Here is a 27,717-nt window from a genome sequence, read left to right as displayed (position 1 = left end):
AGACACTACAGTCACCCAAATGTCTTTCTTTGACTCGAGTACTGGAAAACTCGTCAGGCAGGTGTTTGGCAATAATGGAAAATGTCCCCAGACCCTGAGATAAGAATGGCATTTCACTGATCATTCCCCTTGGGTAAAACCTATCAATCTCATCCCCTGCCATAACCCTAAAGTAATAGGAGAGGCAGGAGCCGGAGCCAGTAAGGGAGTTTCAACTTCCAGCTGAGAGAGCAGGGAGAATGAAAACATATGTCCTAGACCTCAAAGTATGCTCCTTTGGGCAACAACACAGGTCAATACACTTGCGGGGGAGAAACTCAATTCTTGACTCTTCATAGAAAATAAATTTGAGCTGCCCAGGTATATTTACCTGATTGTATTTATCATTTTCCCTCCTGTTAAAAAACTCAAAGGCGGGAGAGAGAAGCCAAACTCTTCTTGAGTACCAAAAAAACCCACGAGTTGCATAAAATACGCTTTGGCATGTTAATTATTCAGTGGGACTAGACTGGGCTGTTTCCCCCTGGAATGCCACGAAGCGAAAGACTAACAATAAGGATGTAACAATGATGAAACTTACTCTGCAACTATGCCTCTATTCAATTGCTATGACTACCACAGGACTTTTTTGCCCCAAAATGTACCAAATATGACACATTCTAACAGGCAAAGAACGATACAGAGGGCAGTCACTACCTTAACCCTGAAGCCCTTGGCCCTGAGCACCCCAACGTGAAGATGCAGGGTCTTTGTCAATTGTCATTAATTAGAACCAAACGTGTTTCCATATTTAAAATCTTTGTGTCAATATACTCCCTGTATTCTAAACAAAAACAGCCACTCCCCCCCCCTTCCCCGCACAGCATTTCTGTTACTTGTACCTCGCTGCCCAGATAGTAACTTCAAATAAACATGATCCTTAAACTCCTTAATAAAGACAAATTGCCCTCTTTAGTCATTGTAAAAAGTGGTATATTTTGCAATCGGAGGCTGGTTTGTAGTTTGGGGATATTGTAAAAGTTAGCATTGCTTTTCAGCGGTAGCTTTTATTTTTCTTATAGGGTCCAAACCACATCTCATCCTCCCTTGCTTATCCTCCCTTGCTTACTTGCAGATAAGGCAGAATACTTGAGCCATTAGAGAGATGTGATTACATCCAGTTGATTACCAACCGTTTTCTCTGTATGAGGCCTAAGATGGTCAGGTCGCTGTTTACACACACACACACACACACACACACACACACACATATATGACTTCTTTTTTTAATGTTTATTTTTTTTTTGAGAGAGACAGAGACAGAATGTGAGTGGGTGAGTGGGTTAGGGGCAGAAAGAGAGAGGGAAAACAGAAGCAGAAGCAGGCTCCAGGCTCCCAGCCGTCAGCCGTCAGCCGTCAGCCGTCAGCCGTCAGCCGTCAGCACAGAGCCCGACGCGGGTCTCGAACTCACGAGCCCTGAGATCATGGCCTGAGTCGAAGTCGGACGCTCAACCGACGGAGCCACCCGGGCGCCCCAATATATACGACTGATCTCTGAAGGGAATGGTTGAAACAAAAAGAGATGCATTGTTGGAGATAGTATGTTGGGGGACCATTTTTAGAAACAAGCGAGCCACCTCAGAAAATTGTTCTAAGTCTATACTGGTTCTTTACAGAATGAATTTCACTTAGATTTTTCAGGCTTCATGTTGTACCGTGTAACAAAACGAGGTGAACGTTCACGGTACCTTTCCAACAACCGGAAACGTTACTTCTGTTTCGCACAATACCAGCACATTATGCCTCACCATCCGGGGAGATTTCTAAAGAAACTTTTTTTTCTCCTCCATCTGGGTTAAACGGAAAAATCCAGTGTTTTGCTTACGGGCACTAATGGGAAGTTTGGGTACAGCATTAACCAGACACGTGCCTAACGTAACAAGACCACGTGCTGTATTTGACGTGTATTGTAAGGGTTCTTTTGCAGATATTGGTTCCAGTGTGATTATCTTGCCTCCTTTTTTTTTTTTTTTTTTTATTGTTACAAAATAAAGACTTTTTCCCTTAGGTTACCTGTCACTTTTGAAATGGGAAACATGATGAATTATGGGACATTCGCCTTGCTGTGCTTTATCAAGCTCATTAGAGATGATGCATGATCTGAACTTTACAGAAGGAAAAAAAAAATACGTAGGCACCCTCTTTCTTAGCTTCTCTGTTTACCTCTGCAATTGTGCTATTTCACTTGTTGCACCAATTGACCACCTATTAAGAAAAAAAAAAAAGTCTTGTCTGTAAAACTCATGCCTTCCCTCTAGAATAGCCCTGCACTTAATCTGTGAATTCTCTAGAAGTGGTATCTCTGAACTTCTAGCTCAGAATGCTTGGTTTTATTTTCTCCGTCGTCATGCTGAGCCAACAGACAACTTCATATGCGTGTATAGATTTGACAGGAAATGTTATTTTTACCTCAGTTTTCTCATGAGATGGTCTCATGATAAGAGTCTTCCGTGAGAGAACTTCAGTTTAATGGAAGCAACTTTCATCCATACGTTTCAACAGATCTTCTTCTGCCTTAAAATCTCATGGTTTTACTGAGTATTCATTTTTAAAGAAAGATTTAAGACTGAGTTTTAAACTGATTTGTGCCAAATAAGCTTTAAATAAGTCTTCATAACCCAAAAATTACTTCAGAGCTCAAAAGCCGGATCTTCTTACCTCTGTCTACAGTACTTTGAAAACTCGATTCGCGCTAAAACCTAGACAGATCCACCGTGATGAAGGTCATCAGATAAAAAAAAAAAAAATGTTTCTGCAAGTTTAATCCAATGCTTATCAGCTAGAACAATTCCTCTCGAATCCTTCAGATGTTAACTACTGTTGAGATCTAAAATGCAAATATTATTTTTAAATGTGAAATACAGAGTTTGGAAAAGCATTTGGCTTCAAAATAAGAAAGGTGACTATTTGGACAGCAAATATACATATTATTGGAATTTCATTTTCATTGAAGCATCTTCTACTTCCGGTATTTGTGATTGATGAGTTTCCTTGGTAATGGAAAGAACACTCAGGCACTTAACATTACAAATTCCAAGATCGTGGAGAAGTGCACTACAAATCCTTCACATATCGCCCGGAAGACTCGTCCAGGCGGCCCATGGGTCCAGCTCTACTCGTGAGGCTGTTGTCAAAAAGAAGGTCTATGGGGCGCCTGGGTGGCTCAGTCAGTTGAGCGTCCGACTTCAGCTCAGGTCACGATCTCACGATCTCGCGGTCCGTGAGTTCGAGCCCCACGTCCGGCTCTGGGCTGATGGCTCAGAGCCTGGAGCCTGCTTCCGATTCTGTGTCTCCCTTTCTCTCTGCTCCTCCCCCGTTCATGCTCTGTCTCTCTCTCTATCTCAAAAATAAATAAAAACGTTAAAAAAAATTTCAAAAAGAAGGTCTACACTCATGCTTCTGTAGTTAATCAGTTCACACACACGAAGTTTCAGATGGGCTATCGCCAGCATCATCTTGTTCCCTCCCTTCCGTCACTTCGAACGCATTCTGTGCGATGCACTCTGCTGCGTTCTGGAGGATTGACCCTGCCCTGGTGGAGATGACAGTCTGGAGGAAAGATCAATCTTAATCCAATATCATGTCATTTAGATACAGAATGAAGGTATTTCTGACTGAGGTGCGTCCTTGAAGAAGGATGCAGGGGGCTTGGCCAACACATGGCAGGGGTTCCTGACCTGGGACGGGATGTCAGAGGGCCCTTACTGAGTGCAGGATGTCAGAGAGGAGGGGAGAGACCTAGTATCTGATGTCAGAGGGGCTGGACCTAATATGGGATACAAGGAAGGGGCGAAGATCTAGCTCAGGATGTCCTTGACATCCCTCTTTAAGGAGGAATGCTGAGGTGAATTCAAGCTTCTAAAAGAAAGCCAGTAGGGCAGAAAGGAAGTTATAATCAAGGAATGTTGTCAGAGAGGAGCCCGGCAAGGGAAAGGAAGAGGGTCAAATCATGCCAGGCCTTGAAGTCATGGTAAGAATGTGCAGTTTGTTCAAAGACTTGTGGGAAGCCATCAGGAGATTCAGAAACAAACTTCAATGCAAGGAGAATGACACAACCTGGCTTGTGTGTTTTTTAAATTTTTTTTTTCAACGTTTCTTTATTTTGGGGACAGAGAGAGACAGAGCATGAACGGGGGAGGGGCAGAGAGAGAGAGGGAGACACAGAATCAGAAGCAGGCTCCAGGCTCCGAGCCGTCAGCCCAGAGCCCGACGCGGGGCTCGAACTCACGGACCGCGAGATCGTGACCTGGCTGAAGTCGGATGCTTAACCGACTGTGCCACCCAGGCGCCCCAGTGGCTTGTGTGTTTTATAGACGATCAACAGAGACACCCTACGAGGTAGACAAAGTAAGTGTGATCAACCCCTCTGAACAAATGCAGAAACCACGATCCTACAATTGGGCTTCTTGCCAAAGGAGGAACGGACAGCCAGCGGCTGGGGTATGCCCTTGCCCGCACTCATGGTATATGTCTTTCTGTGCACAATTCTGTTATTTCTATATCCATCAGAGGTTTCTGTCCCCTACTGCACATATTCAAAATCAAGGCCATGCTTCTCATTACTTTTCAGTGATATTTCATTTTAAGGCCGAGTGGGAAAAATACAAGTTAGGTAGTTTGTGAACTAGAAGAATCTAAGAGAAAAGTGTTTTTTTGTTGTTGTTTTGGTTTTTTTTTTAAGTAAGCATCAGGCCCAGTGGGGAGCCTGACGCGGGGCTTGAACTTAGTATCCTGAGACCAAGACCTGAGCTGAAATCAAGAGTCTGTCGCTTAACTGGCTGAGCCACCCAGGCGCCCTGAGAAGTTGTTTTTAATAATGGATTTCTCTTTGGTGTGAATCTATTGGTTGCGTCAAGAATTGACTCGCTACATTTTTTTTTGTATAATTTTAAAATCATTTCAGCTTAAGGACTAGAATGGCATTTACATGGTAACAATACTATCTACTCCTAAAAGCGTATTAAATAGAATATTACAGCTACATCGTAAGTTCCATTATTTGTACTAAATAATACTTATAAGTAGATTTCTAACGTTGAAGTAGGATAAACATAAGATCTAAGAAAAATACGGTTTATGATATTCTACTTAGTTCTGACAAGTGGGGAGACACCACGTGAAGGAAAAAAGCCAGTCATGGTTTATACTAAGGTAGAGAGGAATACCTCTCTCTCCTGCTTTTTTCTGTTCCCTGGAAAATGCCAGATAAGAGACCAGCTCTGGGCATTCTTCCCCAAGGCCTCAGTATATAAAGAGTTTGTCCAGGGCTGCCTGAGTGGCTTAGTCGGCTAAGCGTCTGACTCTTGATTTCCACTCAGGTCATGATCTCAAGGTTTGTGAGTTCAAGCCCCACATTGGGCTCTATGCTGTCAGTGCGGAGCCTGCTTGGGATTCTCTGTCTCCCTCTTTCTCTGGCCCTCCCCTGCTTGTACTTTCCCTCTCAAAATAAATAGACTTAAAAAAAAAACAATAAAATAAATAAAGAGTTTGTACATTGCCAGGAACCAGAGGGAAACATTTGGACTTGGAACTTCGCCTTCCAAGGATGGAAGAATAAAGAAGTCACAGCAGGAACATTTCCATTTTGCAAGGTGGAATTGTTGAAAATTGCAACAGAGGATCCTAACCTCCGTAGCGGTTGTCGAACAGCCAGCAATTTCTGCTTTGTCATATGAACTTAACCAAAAGTGCCTTCAAATTAATTGCCTAACAATTCCGCAGCAGACAGAAGCTGTAACGCTTATAGCCACATTTGCACACTGACTGTGTCTTAGTTGGGGGCTGCTATAAATAGATACTACAGACTGGGCAGCTTAAACGAAAACATTCACGTCTCCCAATTCTGGAGGGTTGGAGGTCCAAGATCAAGGTGCCGGCATCATCAGGTTCTCTGGAAGACCTTCTTCCTGGCTTGCAGAGGGCTGTCTTTTTGCAGTTTCCTTACACGGCAGGAGAGGAACAGAGACCTTCTATCTCTTTCTCATTCTAAAAATGTGTTAATCCTACCATGGGGACACCACTGTCATGACCGAATCTAATCCTGATGACCTCCTGAAGTCCCCACTTTCCAAATGCTATCACAGAGGGGATGAGAGTTTTAAGATACGAATTTAAGGGAGACACATTCAGTCCATAATAGACTGGTTTGCTTATAAAGACCAAATTACCCCCCTCCCTGCCAAGAAGTGTGCTGAGCCCCCACCTCACAGGACAGAGTGACAGAGAAAACCCTACCATCAACTTGGGGCACTCTCGTCATCTTGGGTCTTCAGGCGGCATTCAGACAGTTGGATGAAACAGTGTAGAAGTCAAGGCAATGGACTCTAGACAAATATACAGACGTGGAAGCCAGCAAAGAGAATATAAGAGAAGCCAAGAGCCGAATGTAAGGCTCTGGGGAACATTAACTTCCGTCACACTGCCTGAGCCCTTCTCTGTGTTGCATAATTTAGCATCAAACGATACATCTCGTGTGATTCTAATTCCTCTTCTAGACAACTCTCGTCTTGTCAGCTAAACTGTTAGATGCCTGAGGTCAGGAGGACGTAATGAGATGCTCTATGGCCAGTCCTTCACCCAAAATAGAAGCCAGGAATTTAGGAAACTATCGAAATCCTACCACCAAAAGCCACCCAACCAAGCAGCATTGGATTAAATATTCCATTACACTAGGGGCGCCTGGGTGGCGCAGTCGGTTAAGCGTCCGACTTCAGCCAGGTCACGATCTCGCGGTCCGTGAGTTCGAGCCCCGCGTCAGGCTCTGGGCTGATGGCTCGGAGCCTGGAGCCTGTTTCCGATTCTGTGTCTCCCTCTCTCTCTGCCCCTCCCCCGTTCATGCTCTGTCTCTCTCTGTCCCCAAAATAAATAAACGTTGAAATAAATAAATAAATAAATAAATATTCCATTACACTACCTGATTGCTCCACTTTGGTTTATTGCCTAAGCTGCCTGGACCATCATCTACTTCTTAAAGTAGGTGAGGCCAGTGATTCTTCATGGGGTACGGGTGAGGCAAAGGCGGGGGGGGGGGTAGCAGGTGAGAAAAGAATCTCTCTTGGACGTTCAGGTTCCCAAACGCGATGAGCTAAGTGGGCGAAAAGTGTCCCTTCCAAGACATTAGGAATCACTACATGTTTGAGAAACTTCTGAAAGCGTGAACCCCCTGAGAGCAGAGCATCTTTCTTCTGTCACCTCATACAGCAAGATGGCCTTCTGTGATCGGTGCTGAAACGTAATTTTAGTTGTGCTTCCGGATACGAAAAATTGTATTTACAAGGCCAACTTCAAGTTCTGGTTATATTTGTTCTCTCAATCCTATTTTTTTTTTCTGTTGGAAACTAAAAATAAGATTAGCTTAATAGGTACCCTAGGCTGTGTGTGTTGCCTCCCCACCAAGAAAAAATTCATATTCAGTCCCAGCCCTCATAGTATGGTATTTGGAGATGGGTGGTTGTTAGGTGTAGATGATGTCATGAAGGTTTAGATGATCCCCCTGATGGGATTAATGTCATTGTAAGAAGTGACAGCAAGGAGAGCTTGTCCTCCCTCTCCTCCATGTGAGGACACAATGAGAAGGCAGCTGTGTATAAGCCGGGAAAAGAGTCCTCACTGAGGAATCAAATTGCCTGGTGCCTTGATCTTGGACGTCCCAGGCCCCAACTGTGAGAAATGAACTTCTTTAATTGAAGCCACCCAGACTAAGATATCTTGTTACCACAGCCCAGGCAGACAAATACAATGTGTATGTCCAAGACGAGAGCAAAACATTTCTGCAAAACAAAGGAAGTTGACTTATACATGTAAAGTATAATAAGAGAAATTGATGACAATGTCTAATATAGGACTTTTAAACTCTTGGATCATTTGGAGTGATTTTAGAAGGCTTTCTGGTGATATAATTGAAGAATATATTCCATTTAACCATAGTCAGTAGGTGTTTGGGGGGTCGCAGAGCCCCATTTTGAAGATAATATTTTATAGCTCATTTGAAAAACTTGCATCTGATATAAATATATCTATTTATCTAATTAAACCAAGTACAACGAGAGAGTTAAGTTTTGTGCCAAGAATATCATATGGTAGTATACCTTCTCGATTAAAAAAAATAATAAACGTTTCCAATTTGGAAGAAGAAATTTTAGTAAATTCTTGAAATTTCAAAGTTGATTTCATGTCCGGATTCTCAGCGGGGCACCTGGTATGTTCCCCTGAAGCCTGTCTATCTAGGTGTATCGGTACAACCATTAGATTAATACATCTGCCGTGAAACACAGAAGAAGCATGCTGTTCAAAACCTGGCAAAAGGTGATGGCCAGCCATGAAATGAAAAAAAAAAAAAAAAAAAAGTCGAGTTTCATTTTGGAAAACAAGCCCCTTCTCAGTTTTGACTGAAGCGTATTAAGCAGGATAGAGAGACTATCTCTTGTAATTGTCAGCAGATTGGCAATCTGACATACGATTCTGGCAAACCTGTATTTAATTGCTAAAATATGACTTCCTAGCAACTACAAGTCTGTTCTGCCAATGTCAAGTTATCCCAAACCACATGACTTGACTTCTGCTTTAGAATTAAAATTGAAGATTTATCCCAGGTTGAAGCTGTGCCTCGTGCATTCTGCAGGAATTCTATGCACTGCAGACAGGGAAACGGGATACCGTTAAAGCACTGCAGTGCCCCAGGGGTCAATGTCAGATACAATCTAATTTAACATCTTCATTAAGGATCTCGAAGAGGGAGTAAGCCACATATTAATGAAATGTGCAAATGATATTAAACTGGGAGCTGGTGCAACCACCAGTAAGGACAAAGAAATAATAGAAATGCACCAAAAGAGGTTAAAACTATGAGCAGAAAATTATTCCATGAAAATCACCTTCTTGGGATTGATAGTTTGGAGATGAGCACTGGGAGTCAGAAATCTCAGAGTTTGGGGCTGTATGCAATTGGGAATGAAGAAGAAGAAAAAGAGGGCAACCTTTAGCCAGTATCTAATTTAGACACCAACGTAAACACTTTACATTATGTAAATTTAGACGGTCTTTAAAATCAGAAAGATAACCAACTCTAAAATTTAGCTACAAGCCAACCCAAATGGGGTGGCTTCACTAAATACGGCACACGTAGCTATTAAAATGACCAGTACATGGATTATATCGACGTGCAGAAGATATGAAAGAGCGTGAAGTGAAAAAAAAAAAAAAAAAAAGACAGGAGCGTCTGGATGGCTCAGTCGGTTGAGCGTCTGACTTTGGCTCAGGTCATGATCTCACGGTCTGTGGGTTCGAGCCCAGCATCGGGCTCTGTGCTGATAGCATAGAGCCTGGAGCCTGCTTTGAATTCTATGTCTCCCTCTCTCTCTGCTCCTCCCCCGCTCATGCTCTGTCTCTCTCTCTCCTTCAAAAAATAAATTTAAAAAAAGACAGAACATAATACAATGTGCATAAGGATAAAATATAACCTAACACAACATAAAATGTATGTACACTCATTCAGCCAGCTCCGGAGGTCTTCACCGAGAAACTGCTTTTCTTTTCTTTTTCTTTTTTTTAACGTTTATTTACTTTTTGAGAGGCAGAGACACAGTGCGCGCAGGGGAGGGGCAGAGAGAGAGGAAGACGAAGCAGGCTCCAGGCTCCGAGCTGTCAGCACAGAGCCTGACCCGGGGCTCGAGCTCACGGACAGTGAGATCGTGACCTAAGATAAAGTCAGACGCTTAACCGCCTGAGCCACCCAGGCGCCCCAGAAACTACTTTCTAATACACACTAATTTGGAAACACAAATAAATGTGTCTTTTGTTTAAAAAAAAAAATCACAAAACAGGAGCGCCTGGGTGGCTCAGTCAGTAAGTGTCCGACTCTCCATTTGGGCTCAAGTCGTGACCTGGGTGTTGTGGGATCGAGTTCCGCTCAGGCTCCGTGCAAGGGTGTGGAGGCTGCTTAAGACTCTCTCCCTCCCTCTGCCTCTGTCCCTCCTCTGCTTGCACTCTCCCTCTTTCTCAAAACAAATTTAAAATAAATAAAAATAAATAAAAAATCACAAAACAGCTTAGAAGCTTTGACCTTTTAGCCTCTGTATCTCCATGCATCCCATATCCCACCCAAACAGCAGATGAGGCAACTCTAAAAATGACATGGCCAGAGTTGTTGCTAAAATAGAATGCCCTTGAGGCAGCCTCTGACAACCTTTCAGTCTTCAGTAGGAATCCTTGACTGCCTATAATCTCCTGAATTCACTCTTTCTGCCTTTTCTACCCGTGTGTCCACTCCCATGCCAGCAACCTTGGTCACTCCGAGGTACCCAGTCATTGTGACAAGAACTTTTAAGCAAGCAAACACCCTGAAGCAATGGTGTGCATGTTAGGACTCCTTCCCTTCTTCCTCCCTTAGAATTCCTCACGCAACTTCTCTTACTTGAACTACACGCAAGGGCATACCCACCGCAAGGAGCTGGAAAGGGCGTCCTTTCAAAACCATGGCATTCCTGAAATATTTGACTTCACCACTCGATCTTTGGTGCCTACTCAAAAAAAGGTAGCTTCCACTCGCCTTCTACATTCTTCCGTGACCCCTTATCTGCTTTCAGGATCCAGGAGGGAAAATAAAGAAGGAAAATTCCCCGGTGCCCTCAGATATACCAAAAGGGAACTCATTTGACCTAGCATGGAAACCAAAAGAATGGCTCTTTCTGAAGAGCAGGACATCAGTAGCAAATGATCCAAAATGCAGATGTAGGCAAATCCAAAGAGTTGAAGATGCTGAGGTTCTAAAGTAGTAGGGGAAAAAAGAAAACACTATTTTGTTTGTGCTTCACACAAAGAACCTAACTGACGTCATGTAACAGTGGGGTTTGCTGCCTCTGTATCCGAATGATTCAGATACATTGGTGGGTGGCCAGAACCTTGTAGAAATGGGGCAATGAACACATGAGGAAGATCATAAATACCAAACAAAGATGGTGGCTAATAGAGGGGGACGTGCCGAAAACGTTCCAAGGATATTCTTGCCAATGAGGAAGAGGAATTATTTTAAATATACTAGAAGTACTTACTGGTCCTATGGGAATAAAATTCAAGGAGCAAACAAGTATGTGAAATCTTCAGAATTTTATTATAGCTTAGCCTTTTCATGGATTTAAGACACTTAGAGGTAAATTTAACAAACATCGGAAACGCACAGCTTTATTAGTGATTCTGCAATTATACTGAATTAGACTAAGCTTCCCTACCTGAAGTGTCAAGTTTCCTTTAGTTCATTACCTGAGTTCGTTTACAAAGTAGAATTTCCTTGTAATCTCCTCACTATTTCCAGCGCAAACGAATTCCACCTCACCCCACCCGAAGTTAAAAAATGTTTTCAAGAAATTATTTAGTGTTCTACTCCAGCTTGCCTTCCTGTAGGATGAGAAAACACATCAGAAGTTCAACTATAGAGGCTGCAGGGTGGCTTATTCTGTTAAGCCTCTGACTCTCGATTTCGACTCTGGTCACAATCTCCCGGTTCGTGAGTTCGACCCTCATGCCGGGCTCCATATTGATGGTGTGGAGCCTGCTTGGGGGCTTGGGATTCTCTCTCTGCCTCTCTCTCTCTGTCTCTCAAAATAAATACATAAGCTGAAAAAGAAGTTCAACTATAGAAATTTTCTAAACTCTACTGTGATAAAATAGGTGGTTTTTTTTTGTTTGTTTGTTTGTTTGTTTGTTTGTTTTTGCATTAAAGAAAATAATGCGTTACCTATGTCTTCTTCCGGGCATACATGAAGTAGAAATCGTTCATGCCACGAGGCCTGGGGAGACATTTAGGCTCACTGTACAACAGCCAGTCCCATTGTGGGAATGCAGAAAACAATCAGACCTAGTCCCTACCCCTAACATTTTCACCATCAGTTGACGGAGGTTAACCAATAAAGAGTTCTCTATCGTAGGCTTAATTTAAGCAATGACATTAGGACTAGTAAGTCTTCCAGGAATGCCCCAAATAATAAATAACGTGGTTTGCAAATATTAAGGTGCACCTTCGTTATATGGAAATAGGTGATTTTTTTTTAAATTTTTTTTAATGTTTATTTATTTCTGAGACAGAGACAGAGCATGAATGGGGGAGGGGCAGAGAGGGGGAGAGAGGGAGGGGGACACAGAATCCGAAGCAGGCTCCAGGCTCTGAGCTGTCAGCACAGAGCCCGACACGGGGCTCGAACTCACAGACTGCGAGATCATGACCTGAGCTGAAGCCGGACGCTCAACCGACTGAGCCACCCAGGCGCCCCATAGGTGATTTAAAAAAAAGAAAAAAACAGTAACTTTCAAAGACCATCAGAAAAGCCTGGGACAAATATTAAATTGTTCACTGATATTTAATTCCCCTCTTCTGGGCACATGAGAGGAGTTTCATTCCCTGTTCCCCTGAAATGAGGCTTGGCCATGTGATTTGCTTTAGTTAATGTCATAAGAGTAGAAGAAAAGAGTGGGACTTCGCTGTAAACGTTTTTAATTGGCCAGCAGGTGGATTTTTTCTGGTTCTGCCTTTGCAGTCCCTGACATGCATGTGCATAGGAAGGTAAAGTTCAGAGCGGTCACCTGGAGGAGAACTCTGAGAGTCACTTAGATCCCTGATGAACTTTGCAGGAGCCAGAATTAAATCTATGTTGTTAAAGTCACTGATACTTAGAGATGTTTGTTACTGCAGCACAACGTTGCTTATCCTAACTGATCACACTCATTAAACTTATGAACAAATATGATGGCTTCACTACAAAGCAAGCGTTGCTCAAAGAAATGTATTAATTCTAAATGAGCTAATTGTCAGTTGGTCAAGGAGCATTTATGGGGCTTAGAATAGTTTAATAGCTTAGAATAGTTTAACCGAGGGCACCTGGGTGGCTCGACCGGTTGAGCGGCCGACTTTGGCTCAGGTCACGATCTCAAGGTTTATGCGTTCGAGCCCCACGTCGGGCTCTGTGCTGACAGCTCGGAGCCTGGAGCCTGCTTCGGATTCTGTGTCTCCCTCTCTCTCTGCCCCTCCTCCCGCTCGCACTCTGTCTCCCTCAAAAATAAACATTAAAAAATTTTTAAAGAATAGTTTAACCAGCCATTAGTCAGGATTTTAATTTTGTAGAATATTTTGAGGCTATAACTCTTCCCAGCTCACCACTATCCATGGATAGTGACAATAAAGGGACCTGATGCAGAGCAGGTGAGTTTCAAGCGGACCTTTCTCTTCCATCCCACAGGTAGTTCGTGGGTCCGAATCCATACACACCGAAAAGAAACATTTTAAGATCCTCTAATGAAGGCAAGATAGTTTTACCGTTTTCATTGTCAGACACTTAAAAGACGTCTGACAAGGGGGAAAAAATACAAGTGATCAAGAAACTGTTCTTCAAATTGACTATAGAGTTATAATGATGGGCAAAAATAAAAATAAATATGTCTAATCACAGAATGGTTTATCATGTGAAATCAAACGAACGCTCTTCTGCATTGAAGATCATTCTCTTGTATCTAATTTGGAGAGATACTTAACAAATAGTGTAACAAAGGCTCTCTTTCTATTATAATAAGTAATTGATGTCGACTTAACCATTTTGCCTGATGGATTTCAGAGCCGAAGAGTGACAGTTGCTTACTGTACCATCACTGAAAAGCTGCATTCTAGATGATTTGATTTTTTTAAGACATTTGTATGCTTCTTGAAATGGGAAAACATCCTAACCATGAAAGAGAGCTGTCATCAAAGTACCACGGGCAGAATTTCAAAACAACACCGGAGCTCTAGCATATCAGGCCATTGAGAATGACCTCGTAAGCGGTCTGGACTTTCAGTCGGGGAACTGTTTTCCTGGTCCCTGGACTCAGGTCTCTTTTGCATCCAAACCTGTTAATACTCAGCCACCAGAGCTAATCTTCTAAATATAAAGCTGACCTCGTTCCTTCTACTTGAACAACCTCCAAAGCTTCTCAGTTGCCTTGGGCATAGAGTTCAAATTTCTTAGCCCACTCCTCTGTCCAAATTACCCTGTGCTCCCGTCATGCCAAGTGGGTCTCTCTCCCCAGACTTATCGTGCTGTTCCGTTCTTTCATCTGGGACATGTGTCTCCAACTTCTTTTTCTGGACTGGTAAACTCCATCATATGTTATGCTTGCTCTACGTAGATTTTTTATAATTATTCAGTTGTCTAAGTGGACTAATCCAATCTCTTCCATCGCAAAAAGATGTATTTCTATTTAACTTTGTGTCATCTGCCCCCCACCCCCACCCCGCCGCCTTTCAAATAGCTCAAGTATCTGACATATAAGCGTGGGTGAATTTTGGGTGAATGAGTGAATGAATGAATAAATTGAACGCGTAAATGAAGGAATCAGACCTGAGTTTAGCCCATGACGTTACCAATAAGCTCCTGGGTGACCTTGGCCTTGTCTATTTATTTCTTTGTGCCCCAGAATCCTGAGGTGAGAAAGGGGATCATAATTGCTACCTGCCATAGAGGGATGCCGTGAGGATTAATGAAATAATTTTGGTAAAGCAGTTTGAGCTCCCTGGAAGAAAAGCACTATGTAAGAACAAAGTGTTATTATAATTATTATGTAGCACCTTTCATCTTAGAATCTCAAAGCACTTCACAAAACATTAACTCATTAATCTTTCCAATGTTCCTGCAAGAGAATTCCATTATCTCCCTTTTAGAAAAGGGCAACATGCAGACAGCCAAAGGTTAAATACCTAGTCCATGATGCTATCCCTGTTGAATGCCAAATCCAAGAACAAGACTTCAGGACCCCCAGCACAGAGACAGCCCTTTGAACCTCCACACGCCGCACCTTCCCCCCCCCCCCGCCCCCCGCCTTTTTCCCATACAGAGAAGCCATTGAGCAGCCTGGGCTGGATGGCAAAGATCCAGTTGGAATGGGAGCCCTGGGTTAATACCTTCCATAGAAGAAGGGGTGGGATGCGGCCGCGAGGATTGTGGTCATCACAATTCTTCCCTCTTCTGTAACAGTAAGAAGCGAACGTAAGCAATGCCTGCAATCAATCGCTCACCTTCCTCCAAGGGCTCGGCCTCAGATCTTTTCATCAGCCCTCTTTTAACTCGACACCTTTCTGGGATGTCTGTATCCCAGCCAGAAAACGTCTCATCACCTTTGAATACAAAGGTAGCAGTTTAGCAACCAAAGAAATAATCCTAAAACACTGCATTCAAAAGAGCTTTCCTCCCCTAATACTGTTTTTCCTGCTGAATCCCATGAATGTTAGCTGAGACAGGTGGTGCTAATCCGCCTTCTAAAAGGAAGAGGAAGAATGTTAGCTATTCTGCATATACTTAGGGCAGGAAAAAAGCCATAGTTTGGATAAAGATGCGTTACATCAGGATCATCTAGCGACGCGGAGCCGTGTCTATTCATAGCGAACCAGAGAGGCGGCATTTGTGCCTTTCTCACAAATGTTGAGTTCCTTCTTCCTGGAGGTTGTGGTCAAGATTACCGGCCCAAGAATGTGGGCAGATCTGCGACAAACGTCCACGGCATGTGTGTCTCAACATCCCGGAAATAACAGGATTGTGCCTAGAGGTCAGGTGACTCCGGCAACCATCGCTCCAATTACGACTCTTTCGTAGCACCCATTTCTGGGCGACATATTGCAGTTGGTCTTGATTCTAAATCCCGACCGGCATAATTAGTTCACTGTGATGGGCTTTCTGCTGACAGCTCCCCTGACTGTCCCTCCACTTCCTTCACGCTTGTGACCTTCCTGTCCATGCCAGTCATTAGCGGGCCCTACCTCTGAGGTCAGCATAAAGATCTGAAACTCCCGGCCTGCTCTGCCTGGACACGGACCCATTCACCCTTCTAACCTCCTCACGCCTCTTCCGAAGCCACCTGTAGTAGCAGAAAGAGAATGAGCTTGGGGACCACCAAACTGGCAGTTAATCCTAGGGACTGCCACTTCCTCGTTGTGTGACTTTGGGCAAGCTTCTCAATCCCTGCGAGCCTTCTTTGGTGCCCCGAAAAATAAGGATTATAAGTCTATATCGCAAGCCGCCTGAAAGATAATGGGCATACGTAATAGTTCTCAGCAAAGATTGGTGCCTGGGCTGATAGGACCTCCAAGTGCTGATCAGAAGATTAAGTCTAAGCTCGTATAATGAGCACTGGAAGACCATAGATTAGATGTAGGCAAGGCACTGGCAATGGAAATCCAATAGGTGGAACCAAGCAGCCCATTGGTGGGGGTCGAGGGGGACAGGGAGAACAGACCAAGGTCAAGGCCTAAACTGGCCGGTAGCAATTGCCAGGAAAATCTGCAAATGAAGGGCCAGAAAATCACAAGGACCAGAGTTTTGTGATCCTAGCCCCGGTGGGAAACTCAGACAAAGAGGAGTCAAGGAATTAGGGAATGGGATTAGGAATTAGGCTAGGATTTAAGCAAGAACCTCTGAGCCAAATGCCTCTAGGCAATGAGACGTGGGAAGTATACGAAGAACCACCTCCAAGGAGCTGACTTTACAACCTCTCCTCCCTCCCCACCTCTCGGCCACACATCAGCTTCCATGGTTCTGAACCCTCTCAAATCAACGTCTTTCTTCCCCTCTACCATCTGGTCGTATAGGGGCTTGGATATTGAGCCTGAACGAGCTGTTTCATCTACGACGGACTCAGAAGCCTCATTAGATACTAGAGCGGTGTTTGCTCCCGGGCATAGTAGACATCACGTGCTTGGTCACCACGGTCACTCAGGTGCCCTGGGCACCGCTTAGCAGTTTCCCAGCCACTGGCCACTCTCCATGAAGAGGAACATCAGGCAAGAATGGGAATGAATTACTGGGATTCCAGTATGGAACACTATGCCACCGCAGGGAGAACAAGAGAATGCACAGTGGCACTGGCGTGAACAATCATGTCCATTCCTCCTGAGGAGATAGAATCCAGACTCTTGGGATGCTGAGTCCGCAGGTGGGAGGCCGGTCGTTCCTCTGTGGAGCTTGGCAGATCATCGCCCCAACCATCTACCCGCTGACACTCTGCCGGTGACTTCTGCTGACCTCGTGGCTTCACGTCCTGCCCCTGAACACACAGCTTCCCCAATGTCCATCCATCTCTCAACTCTAGCTTTCCTCTACTAGAGCTGCAGGCCCACATTGCAAAAGGCTGGCAGGCATTTCACCTAAGTACCCGAAGGACATCTCAAATCCATTAGTGTCCCTCTCCACTTTTATTAGGGGTATCAGCTATCTCCCACATACCAGAGTCAACGATGCTTTTACCGTCCAAGTTGGGGATTCAACAGCCTCACACCCAGACCTCAGAGCCAGTGGGAATAGGGTCTCACTGTGCGTGAGCAGGGCCGGAAGATACTTTTGTGCTTCGACCAGAGACGCTCCTGCAGTGCATCCAACCCTGGCAGAGGCCTTCACTCAAAGATCAGATGGAACAAAGCTCTAGGGGCGTCTGCGAGATCTAGAGTCCCCGCCCATGAATATAAACAGTGTGTCCCAAGGGCTCCCTCGCACACAGACTGAGGGCATTCGAAGTGACAGAATAGAGCAGAAGTGACTAAGTTAGCCTTAAGACGTTCAAGTGGATTCAAAAATTTAACCATCATACCCACTCTCTAGCTCCTCAGTGGAGTGAGTTCAATGATACAGAAGGAAGAAAATTAGTAGTAGTGACTATAATTTCTACACCCACTCTCAATACATCCCCCCCCCCCAGGGTCCAGCACATGTTAAGTAATTACATATTTACTGGAAAAAAGAATGCATCTTTGATGTTTAGATCTAGCCTTTATTTCTTTGATGTATCGTGTTACCCGTGAGCTCTTGCTTTCCGGGTTGTTATTTTTCCCCGCCACTACTTAGAATTCTGAGCAGCACTTGACTTTCCACGTGGAAAGTACATTCTACCCAGTGACCCAGGGCTGTGAACCAGTCGGCACCGTGCAAGCACTTACTTAAAAGATGGATTGGTATGGGGCACCCCATGTCTCAACAGAAGAATTAGAATCACCTCAGGTGAAGCAGGTCAAATGCATCCCAGATGAGTCTGCCAACAGAGAGTGGTAATGACACTCGCTTCCGTTTATCCGCCTTTTGCGATGGGCCAAGCCCTGTGCTAAGCCTTTCACAGACTCTAATGTTCACACCACAAAAAGGAAGACCATATGATTATATGAGTAACGAGTAAGTGGCCGAGCTTGGATCTAAACGCGGGTCTCTCTGCTCCCCGAATGGGGTTCCTCCCATCATACAACTCACACCCCAAGGGGAGTATTTGTAATTCTGTCAGCCTTCTCGGGTGCGAACCTTGGTGGGCTCCTTGCCAACGTTCCCACAGTTCTCAAAAATGTCATGTCCAACTCAGGCTCAGCAGAAGATGCATGTTCTGTGGTAATTAACAAATCCTAAAAATAGAAATTGGAAGTCTGTATATCAGAGAGGGTAATGAAAGGAGTCCTCCTGGCTCGGACAGAGGAACCTGAGAGAAACAACCAAACAAAAACAAAAACAAAAACAAATCAAAACAAAACCAAAAACCACCACCACCAAAAAAGAACACGTCGTTTTTGGCTTTCCCATTGGTTTCGTAAACATGAAATTTACTCAACCGGAATGAACATGTCAAAATAAAGAAGTCTCCATAGTGCAGATTTGGAGATTCGGAATGTCGTTGAAAATTAAGATGTTTTTGAATGAAATCACTCTTCTGGTAAGTTATGTCTGAACATGACCACTGGAATTTCAGAATTGACTATAGGGAGATAAAAGATGTAAATGGGCTCTGCCTGGAGGATCCCAGGCTGCAGGGTTTTCTGGAAACAGTGATAGGAAGTTGAATAGCTATGGCTTCATCCCAAGTAAATTAACCTTGCATTAAGGGCCAAGCTTCTTATTCATGCCAAAAAGTGCCCCCAGATGTTTCTATGACTCAACCATTTCCAAAGAGTGGGATTTTACTTAAGGGGGAAAAAATGCCGTGTAACATTTCCCTGTTGCCACCCATGTGGCTAGGTTAATTAGCATGTTCTTCAACACTGCCCTTTTTAGATTGACAGCTTTCTTTCCAAAACTGAGGACAAGAACGATTACTGGAACATCCAGACCCTGCAGTGTTTTCTGCACTCGACAACATTTATGGGCCTTTGAAATTCTCACCTCCATTTAGGGACAGTTTTAATTGGACCCTTGATCACTCCGTCACTTTCACACCTCCTGTTCCAGAAGATTGAAGGGAGGCTCAGGATCCAGATTTCTTCAGCAGGATGACGGGCAGGTGTTTGAAAGGACAGGCCTGCTGTGCTTCCTTGACTTTCCAGGCTTAGAGTTATTGCTTTCGTTCTATAGCGACCCACTGCTGCTGGTGTCATTACATCGGATCGAAATTACGCCGGGAGCCAGGAAAGCCCCACATCCGGGGCCAAATGAGGCCAGGAAAAGAGCAAGACAGAGCAAAAGGCAGGGAGGGAAAGTGAATTCTTAGCTCACACTGAGCCAGAAAGGGAAAGGTCCAGATTGCAATAGCAACCAGACGTGAGGGCTCTAGGATGTCCTATGATCCCTAGACTCTGAAGGGGGTAGAGCTTTCCATCTGCCAAATCTCTTACCTTCGCATGCATGACCATCACTTATTTGTCTGTACTCCCTACTAAAATCTTTTAAGGGCAGGAAATGGCTCCATTTCCGTCACCAACACATCCCCGAAGTGCATAGCATGATGTCTAGCAAAGGGTGGGCACGAAAAACATTTTTTGAATGTAAGATGTCACCCAGTGAGCTGTTTTTGTCTTCTGGACAATACTCACTCATTTTACAAATAAATATTAAGTTGCCATCTATGTCAGTAGGAGGAGGTTAAGGATACCTGAGTTCCTTTTTTTTTTTTTTTTTAATATTTATTTATGTTTGAGGGAGAGAGAGAGAGCGCACGTGCGAGCAGGGGAGGGGCAGAGAGGGAGACACAGAATCCGAAGCAGGATCCAAGCTCTGAGCTGTCAGCACAGAGCCCAAGGCGGGGCTCAAACTCGTGAACTTCGAGATCGTGACCTGAGCCGAAGTCGGACACTTAACGGACTGAGCCACCCAAGCGCCCCTAAGGACACCTGAGTTCTAACGCGTCAGGCTAGACGGTTGCCAAACTCCCACCGCAGAGCCAGTGGGCCCGGCTTGGAGTGAGGAGCCTCAGCTTCGAGATGCAGCGAGGCGAGGAAGGAACCATTAGATCCTAGGCAAGAAAGGTTGTCACACAAGGAGGAAGGAGGAAACAAGGGGCTGACACCCAGGTGGTTTGGGGACTTCCTCTCCCCGCACTCTGCTCTGGTTTCCTGCCTGGGTCTGAGCGTGGAAAGACCGTGGCCGACAGGTGCACCGGCTCCCGGGTGAAGGGAGCTCTACAGGTGTTCACCGTTCTTGAGCGCAGGGCCAACCGAAAGCTGTGTCCTTGGGGAGTTGGGGAGTTCTCGCAGCCCCAACAGCTGATTCCTTGTCATTACCCACCAGGTCAGCATCGAGCAGACAGCTGCTCCGTGCATGTAACCCTTTGTCAACCTCCGCACTGAAGGGGCAGGCCCCACTCACTGAAGACCACACCAGTCCCGGGGCTGCAAAGCCTTGGTTCAGGCTCATGCCATCATTTATGAGTTCAGCGACGTAGGAAGACCCCTTCCCTGAACCTCTCTCCTTCATCTGTACAACGGAGAGAGCGATTCCTGCCCTTCCTTGCCCCCTAAGCTTCTTGAGGATGAAAAGACACGCAGCGATCGTAGAGAAAAGTGAAACGTAACGTGGTGGCTGAGAAAGAGGAGGATGTGAGTAAAAGTGGTTCCCCCACCCTCACCCCCCACCCCCCGTAATGTCATCCAAATGCAGTCAGGGGTGAAAATAATGGAGACGGTGGTAAATCGCTGAGTATATTCGTTCAAAAGGATAGAACTGATTTATTTCTGTTTTCATTCAGCAAATTATTAAGTACTTGGTACATCGCTGCTCCATTTGTCTTCAACAGAACTTCCCCTGCTGTTTGATGATGCTTTATCATGATGTAACATTTTTCCCCAGTGAGAAATTCAAGGCAATGGCTGGGGTACCAATAAAATCACTCAGAGCGACATAGATGGAGAAGTGGTAACTTCTTAAGAAAACAGGTACCTTCGTGGGCAGCGGGCACGTCTTTCTGCCCTATCCGCTTAATCTTAAAACCGAAAGGTTGGGGCACCTGGGTGGCTCAGTTGGTTAAGCCACCGACTTCGACTCAGGTCACGATCTCACGCTTCCCGCCCCGTGTCAGCCCCGTGCTGACAGCTCAGAGCCTGGAGCCTGCTTCTGATTCTGTGTCTCCCTCTCTCTCTGCCCCTCCCCTGCTCACTCTCTCTCTTTCTCTCTTACTGTGTCTCCAAAGTAAATAAACATTAAAAATACTGTAAGTTTGCTGCACAAGCATTTGCAAACTCAAGCATGTGAGAAGAAGTGCAAAACTGAATCTTTTTAAAGCAGTGGTACTCAAAGTGTGGTCCCTGGCCTGGCACCTTCGGCGTCACTAGAGATCTGATCAGAAATGCCAATTCTCAGGGGCAGCTGGGTGGCTCAGTCAGTTAAGCGTCCCACTTCGGCTCAGATCATGATCTCGCGGTTCATGCGTTCAAGCCCCGCATTGGGTTCTGTGCTGACAGCTCTGAGCTGAAGCCTGCTTCAGATTCTGTGTCTCCCTCTTCTCTCTGTCCCTCCCCCGCTCATGGTCTGTCTCTCAAAAATAAACGCTAAAAAAAAAAAAAAAAAAAAAAGAAATGTAGATTCTCAGCCCAGCGCAAAGCTCCTGACTCCGAAACTCTGAGGGTGAGATCAGCAACCTATGTATTGACAAGCCTTCCGCGTACTTTTGATGCATCAGGCTGGAGAGCTTTCTAGATAACCACTGAGATGCTTTACTCAAGGAAGCTGAAACTGGGGAAACTCAGCACAAAGCCAAATACCCAGAGATGAATGAAAAACAGGGTTTAATTCCTCATCCTGTAGCAGGGAGAGTTTTTATAATTGTTTGGAAGCGTTTTACACATAAGCTCAAATAAATCATCGTAAGTATCAAAAGACTATTGTGGCTATTATATTTTTTGTGTGTTTAAAATTAGTGCCGTCCCGCCTGGGTGGCTCAGTTGGTTAAGCGTCCAACTCTTGATTTTGGCTCAGGTTATGATCTCACAGTTCTTGAGACTGAGGATGACATCGAGCTCCTCACTGAAGGTAGGATTCCCTCCCTCCTCTGCTCTCTCTCTCTCTCTCTCTCTCTCCCTCTTGCGCGCGCGCGCTCCAAAAACAAACAAACAAAAAACTTAAAAAAAGCTTTAAAATTAGCGTGGTACCAAAATTTCTGAAAGTGCCCGAATGGGAGCGGGGGAAGTAACTATGTGAAAAGGAAGTTTCTTTTTTGCTTCTCACCTTAATCCTTATTTAAAAAAAATTTTTTTTACTGTGTATTTATTTTTGAGAGAGACAGAGACAGAATGCGAGTGGGTTAGGGGCAGAGAGAGAAGGAGACAGAATCCAAAGCAGGCTCCAGGCTGCGAGCTGTCAGCACAGAGCCCGACACGGGGCCTGAACTCACAACGGCGAGATCATGACCTGAGCCGAAGTCGGATGCTCAACCGACTGAGCCACCCAGGCGCCCCAATCCCTATTTTAAAGATGACCAAAGCATTTTGATGTAAAGTGTTGTTATTAACATTATTAATGAGGAAACAGACATTGAGGGAAGTGAGGTAGGAAAGATATGAACTTTGTTATGTCTACGTTCTTCATTCAATAGCTATCTGTAGCTGATGACATTCTAATTTTTTTTTGTTTTTTTTAAACATCGTAAGTAATCGCCTCAAATCCTAAACTTACTGGCAATGGAAACACAAGCGATAAATAGAACTTTTTCTACGGTGTTAATTACAAATTTCAGTAATTAACAACGCCCCGCCGCCAAAACTCCAATCGAAGCCAAAAAAAAGCAAGCTAAGATCTCTGGATTTTTTGCACTTCTCATAAAGAGCAGGGTAAAGATGATTTTAAATGAAGTGCCTTCTCGTTATGTTAATGTGTGGCCACAAAGTCGCACCCAAGACTCATGCTCACCATCAACTGTGCTGTGATAGAAGTCGGAATGTGGTAAGAAAATGCTACTTGGTTTCATGTGGATTTTTGGAAGCATCCAACCTGAAGTTGTTCTGAAGTCCTTTTAGCCACCCACTAACCTGTTTCATTTATTTATTAGAAACTTTTAGTGAGGACAACTTTTCATGGTTTTTTTTTTTTATAGATCATGATCCATTAACGTAGCTCTTTACCTTACCGCGTTCATATTTAAGAACACGTCACTAAATAGATGCACAGGCAAAACCAACGAGTGTTAATGCCTCGAATTCGACAGGTGCTAATATGAAAATAATGACAGCCACAAATTAAACAGCTGGCGGGTGCCTGCTCTTGTCCCCCCTCCTTTAATGTGAATACAAACAGATCTGTGCTATGTATAGATTCATATCTAATCAGATGGGGTCTATATAAAACTATCCTTTAGAGCATCTCCAGACATTCACTCCCAGTCTTGGATTCTAAATTCTGTCCCTTCACTTTTCCTCATTTCCACCCACCATATTTTCGTTGGTCATCTGTGACAGGCAACCCTATATTGCTTTCTGTCTTTCCTAACATTGCATGTAAACAGTCCGTCCCCGGGGATATTAGAAGGGCCAATTAGCTTCGTCCCTAACTGGGCTTGAGAAATTAGCGGAGCGCTGTAGAGTCAACCGGGAAAATTGATACAAGGAATTCTTTCCCTTCTGGCATCTGAGAAATGAAAGCCTGTTGCTGACCTGTGTCTTTTGTCAGTTAGCACTTTCTGCCTCACAGAAGGCAGGATGAGATTGTAAGCTATCCTAAGAATTTGATATGTCTTCCCATTTAAGGGAGGCAAAGGATAACATCACGCACTGAACTGACCAGTTGTTTCTTTCAATTGACGGAAATAATCAGGTGTTCTCGTATCTTACTATCTGAATCGTCCAAACAACGTGGTCAGAATGGTAGAGCCCAAATTCATTTGCTCAAAACAGATTTTTTTCCCGTTAATACATGGGTTCTTTTATTGAAATGTGTTTGACATATAACATTGTGTAGATTTAAGGTGTACAACATGTTAATTTGATATATTTACATATCTTCATATGATTTCCATTATGGCAATAATTACCACCTCTCTCACGTTACATAATTTCCTTTTAGTGGTTGGAATGATTAAGTTCTAGTCTCTTAGCAAGTTTGATGATTATAATACAATACGGTATATTCACGAACTGGGCACTAGATCTCTAGGACTTACTATTCATTCCACGCTTGTGCTCTTAAACAATATCTGTCCTATCCCTGCACCCTGCATCCTCTAGTGACCACTATTTTACTCTGTTTTTATATGTTTGGCTTTTTTAGATTCCACATCTAAATAAGCATACTGTCCTCAAGGTCCAACGACGTTGTTGCAAATGGCAGGCTTTCCTCGTGCCTCATGACGGAACAACATTCCATTGTGTATATAGACCACCTCTTCTTTATCCATTCATCCATTGACGCGTGCTAAGGCCGTTTCCATATGTTGGTTGTTGTGAATAATGTTGCCCTAATATTATATATATTGTATATTATACTATATTATATCGTATATATTATATACGATATATATAGTATGTATATTGTATATTATATATTGTGTATATATATAGTATATATATGTATACTATATTATATAGTATATATATGTATACTATATTATATAGTATATATATGTATACTATATTATATAGTATATTATATAGTGTGTGTGTATATATATATATATATACACACATACTATATATATTGTATACCTGTAGTATGTTTATACATGTTCCCTAAAATATTAGAAAAAGTCATCCATGGCTGTAAGAATTCTATTTCTTTAGCTCGTATTTTTTTCATTTACTTTACTTTTTGTAATAATTCTTCACTATGTGTTGCTATATAATGAGAAGAAAGCAGTTCCTGCTGGTTTTATGTTTTTAAGGAGGTACGCTTCTCAGGACATGATTGCAGAAAAGTCTAAATTTTTTGGCTAACCCAAGGAAAATCTCACCAGGAGCGTTCGTTGTGTGGGTCTGTTTCTTGTCGAGAAGCAAGTTCTACGGGTGAAAAACTCCCCATCCGTTTGGTAGAATTCCCTGTATGCTGTCTTCCATTGTCTGTAGCTTCTCTTTCTAGTCACTAAAAAGATAACGTAGTTCTCAGGGTGTTGTCCTCATTGCTTCTTGCTCTCTTTTAATGGGATATCAGAATTTCTGTCCGTGGACTATTACTACCACACAGAGGAAGGGTAATTCTCCATTTGTGAATAGGTAAAGTCCTAAATGTTTGTCACTAAGTTGATGGCTTTGGTGTCAGAATGCATCTTCCCATAAAAACCATGATCCGCTATTGTTCTGTTCCAAGACCCATAACCCACATATCCCTAGAGGCTGTCATTGTTCCGGGAGGGAAAGATCAATCAAAACTTTGCCAGCATGTGTAATGGGCGTTCAGAGAATTGACTCGGGCGGCCAGAAATGAGGGATTTCTTTCCTACCTTTTCCTCCTTTGTTTCTAATAAGCATTTGGGAGAGTGGCTTCCTGGTCCCTGGCAGGAACTTCACTGAACTGTGCAGAGCAGGGGCTGGAAAGGGAAGAGTGAGCCCTTTAGGCCAAAGGCAGGGCTCTGAGGGTCCGAGTAAAGCTCCTAGAGCTGGGCCTCAAGGATATGCCTTGGTCTGGGATCAAAAGCTAGGAGGCATTTTGACTCCTGACTCAGCCCCTCCCCAGCTGGGTGAACTTGAAGCCTTAGCTTCCTGAGGCCCACCATGATGGAAACTGCAGGCACCCGGGTATGTTTCTCTTACGCCCCCAACCTGAACTTAGCACACAGCCCTCCTTTGATTTTCTTAGTGTTATCACTGATCACAGAACAGGAACAACAGTGATGACAACAGCACCAGTAATAATGTCTCATTGCACTTACGGTTTTTAGGGATTGCAAAACATTTTACAGACATAAACTCACTTCCCATGGAAACTTACAGGAATCGTGTCAGTTTCCAGCTTTTCCTTACTAGCTTTAAGACAGGCAAAGTCACAGGCATATGAAACATGAACCTTGTTCCGATCCTCTGTGTCTTAATGATCCACTTCCGTGGCAAACCATCTTCAGGCTTGACGTGGCATTTTATCCAAAGACGTGGGTCTCTGTAGAGCACGTGGGAGTAGAGAAGAAAAAAAGACACCAAGGATATTTCTGTGATGCCTCTTGAACTGGGACAAGAAGAGAGATGGACAGGGAGGAAAAATTTGTCCTAGAGGATTCCCCCTTCTCATGGGATAGACTTTCCCAAATCAAATATCTGATGGAAGTACCAGAGGAAGAAGGAAAGTCGAAGTGAAGGCCATTTGGCAACTTGACTGGTGGACATCTGTCCAGGTGGCCTTTCAGTATATAAAGGAACGTGGAAATTTTGTATAGAATGGCCTGTGTTTGCAGTGCTAAGTGACTGCGGAACAACTTGCGTTGCATTTAACAAACGTCTCCTTAGAGTTAGCCAGAAGTAAGTCCGCACTGCGTCGAGTCCTGCCAGTGCTTAATGACCGATTTTAGACTGTTCTGCGTCCAGGGTGCTAGTCCCTTTTTAATAACACAGGACGGGTGTCGTCTGCGATCACAAATTTGCTTGTATCATTTACTGATAGTCTAAATTGCGGTAATACTCCTAGCGCTCAAAGCAATCAGGGTAGATGGAGAAATGCTTTCAGAAATGGAGCTCCAGACAATCTGCGAGTGCCTGCCAGGCACGCATTCAGGGGAACGCGTGGAATTCAGAGGTGCTTCAGAAAGCCCAGACAATGGCATATTTGTGTCAGCTATACAGCAAAGATGGAAAACTAAGTCCGAAACATAGACCGGAATGTCGTTTCAAATCTCCACTTCTTTGTGCCTGTTAGAGTCAATATCGAATGTTAAAAAGACGTATGCCACTTTGGTAACATCTAAAATATTTAGAAGCAAATATATAAAACTTATTTGAACTATCCTCGATCAGCGGCTCAAGGTACAGTCCGAAGAATTGCCTGCAAGGCTCAGAAAAAGTATCTGGGCTCTCCTACAAGCCTGAGTTTGGTGGTTTCCAAAAATCTGTGTTGTTAACAAATACCCTGAGTAAACTTTAATGTGCACCAAAATTTGAGAAGTACCGATGCTGACCATCATTATCAAGAACTTCTAGCAGAGATACCCAATCCCTTACTACTCGAGTGTACATTTTTTTTGGTTTATGTTGTGAAATTTGGGCTGACTATTCCCGGCTTCCCAATTGACAGGTTTTGGTTTTTGGTTTTTTGCTTTTATTATCTTTTTCGTTTTGAAATTTTATGTGTGAAAAAAGATACATTCTTTGGAAACCTATAATGTGAATTCTTTATTCTGTATTATTTATTCTTATTCTTATTACTTATTCTGTTACTTATTACTTATTACTTAATACTTATTACTTATCCTTATTCTGTATTATTATTACTATATTCTTATCAATAGATTTCTGCATATTTGCAATGATTTATAATTTAAAATTATAAATTATTCTGTACATTTTAAATTATAAATCAT

The 27,717-nt window shown here is 43.6% G+C and overlaps 2 long non-coding RNA genes across 3 annotated transcripts in view; one reads left to right on the top strand and one right to left on the bottom strand.

The window, feature by feature from the left end:
* LOC147580398 (uncharacterized) overlaps positions 1-6,455 on the bottom strand; it is a 17,977-nt gene extending 11,522 nt beyond the window's left edge. For both annotated transcript variants that reach the window (XR_015252863.1, XR_015252864.1), the window contains exon 1: positions 6,274-6,455. This is a non-coding gene — a long non-coding RNA (uncharacterized LOC147580398). The remainder of the gene's footprint in view (positions 1-6,273) is intronic.
* Positions 1-27,717, top strand: part of LOC147580397 (uncharacterized) — a 182,852-nt gene that overhangs the window by 101,310 nt on the left and 53,825 nt on the right. The window lies entirely within an intron of this gene.

Source organism: Puma concolor, chromosome B3, assembly GCF_028749965.1.
Source record: "Puma concolor isolate L17-30 chromosome B3, mPumCon1.1.hap2, whole genome shotgun sequence".
NCBI lineage: Eukaryota > Metazoa > Chordata > Mammalia > Carnivora > Felidae > Puma > Puma concolor.
Note: the sequence above shows the minus strand (reverse complement) of the source record. Positions and strands in the feature narration are given on the sequence as shown.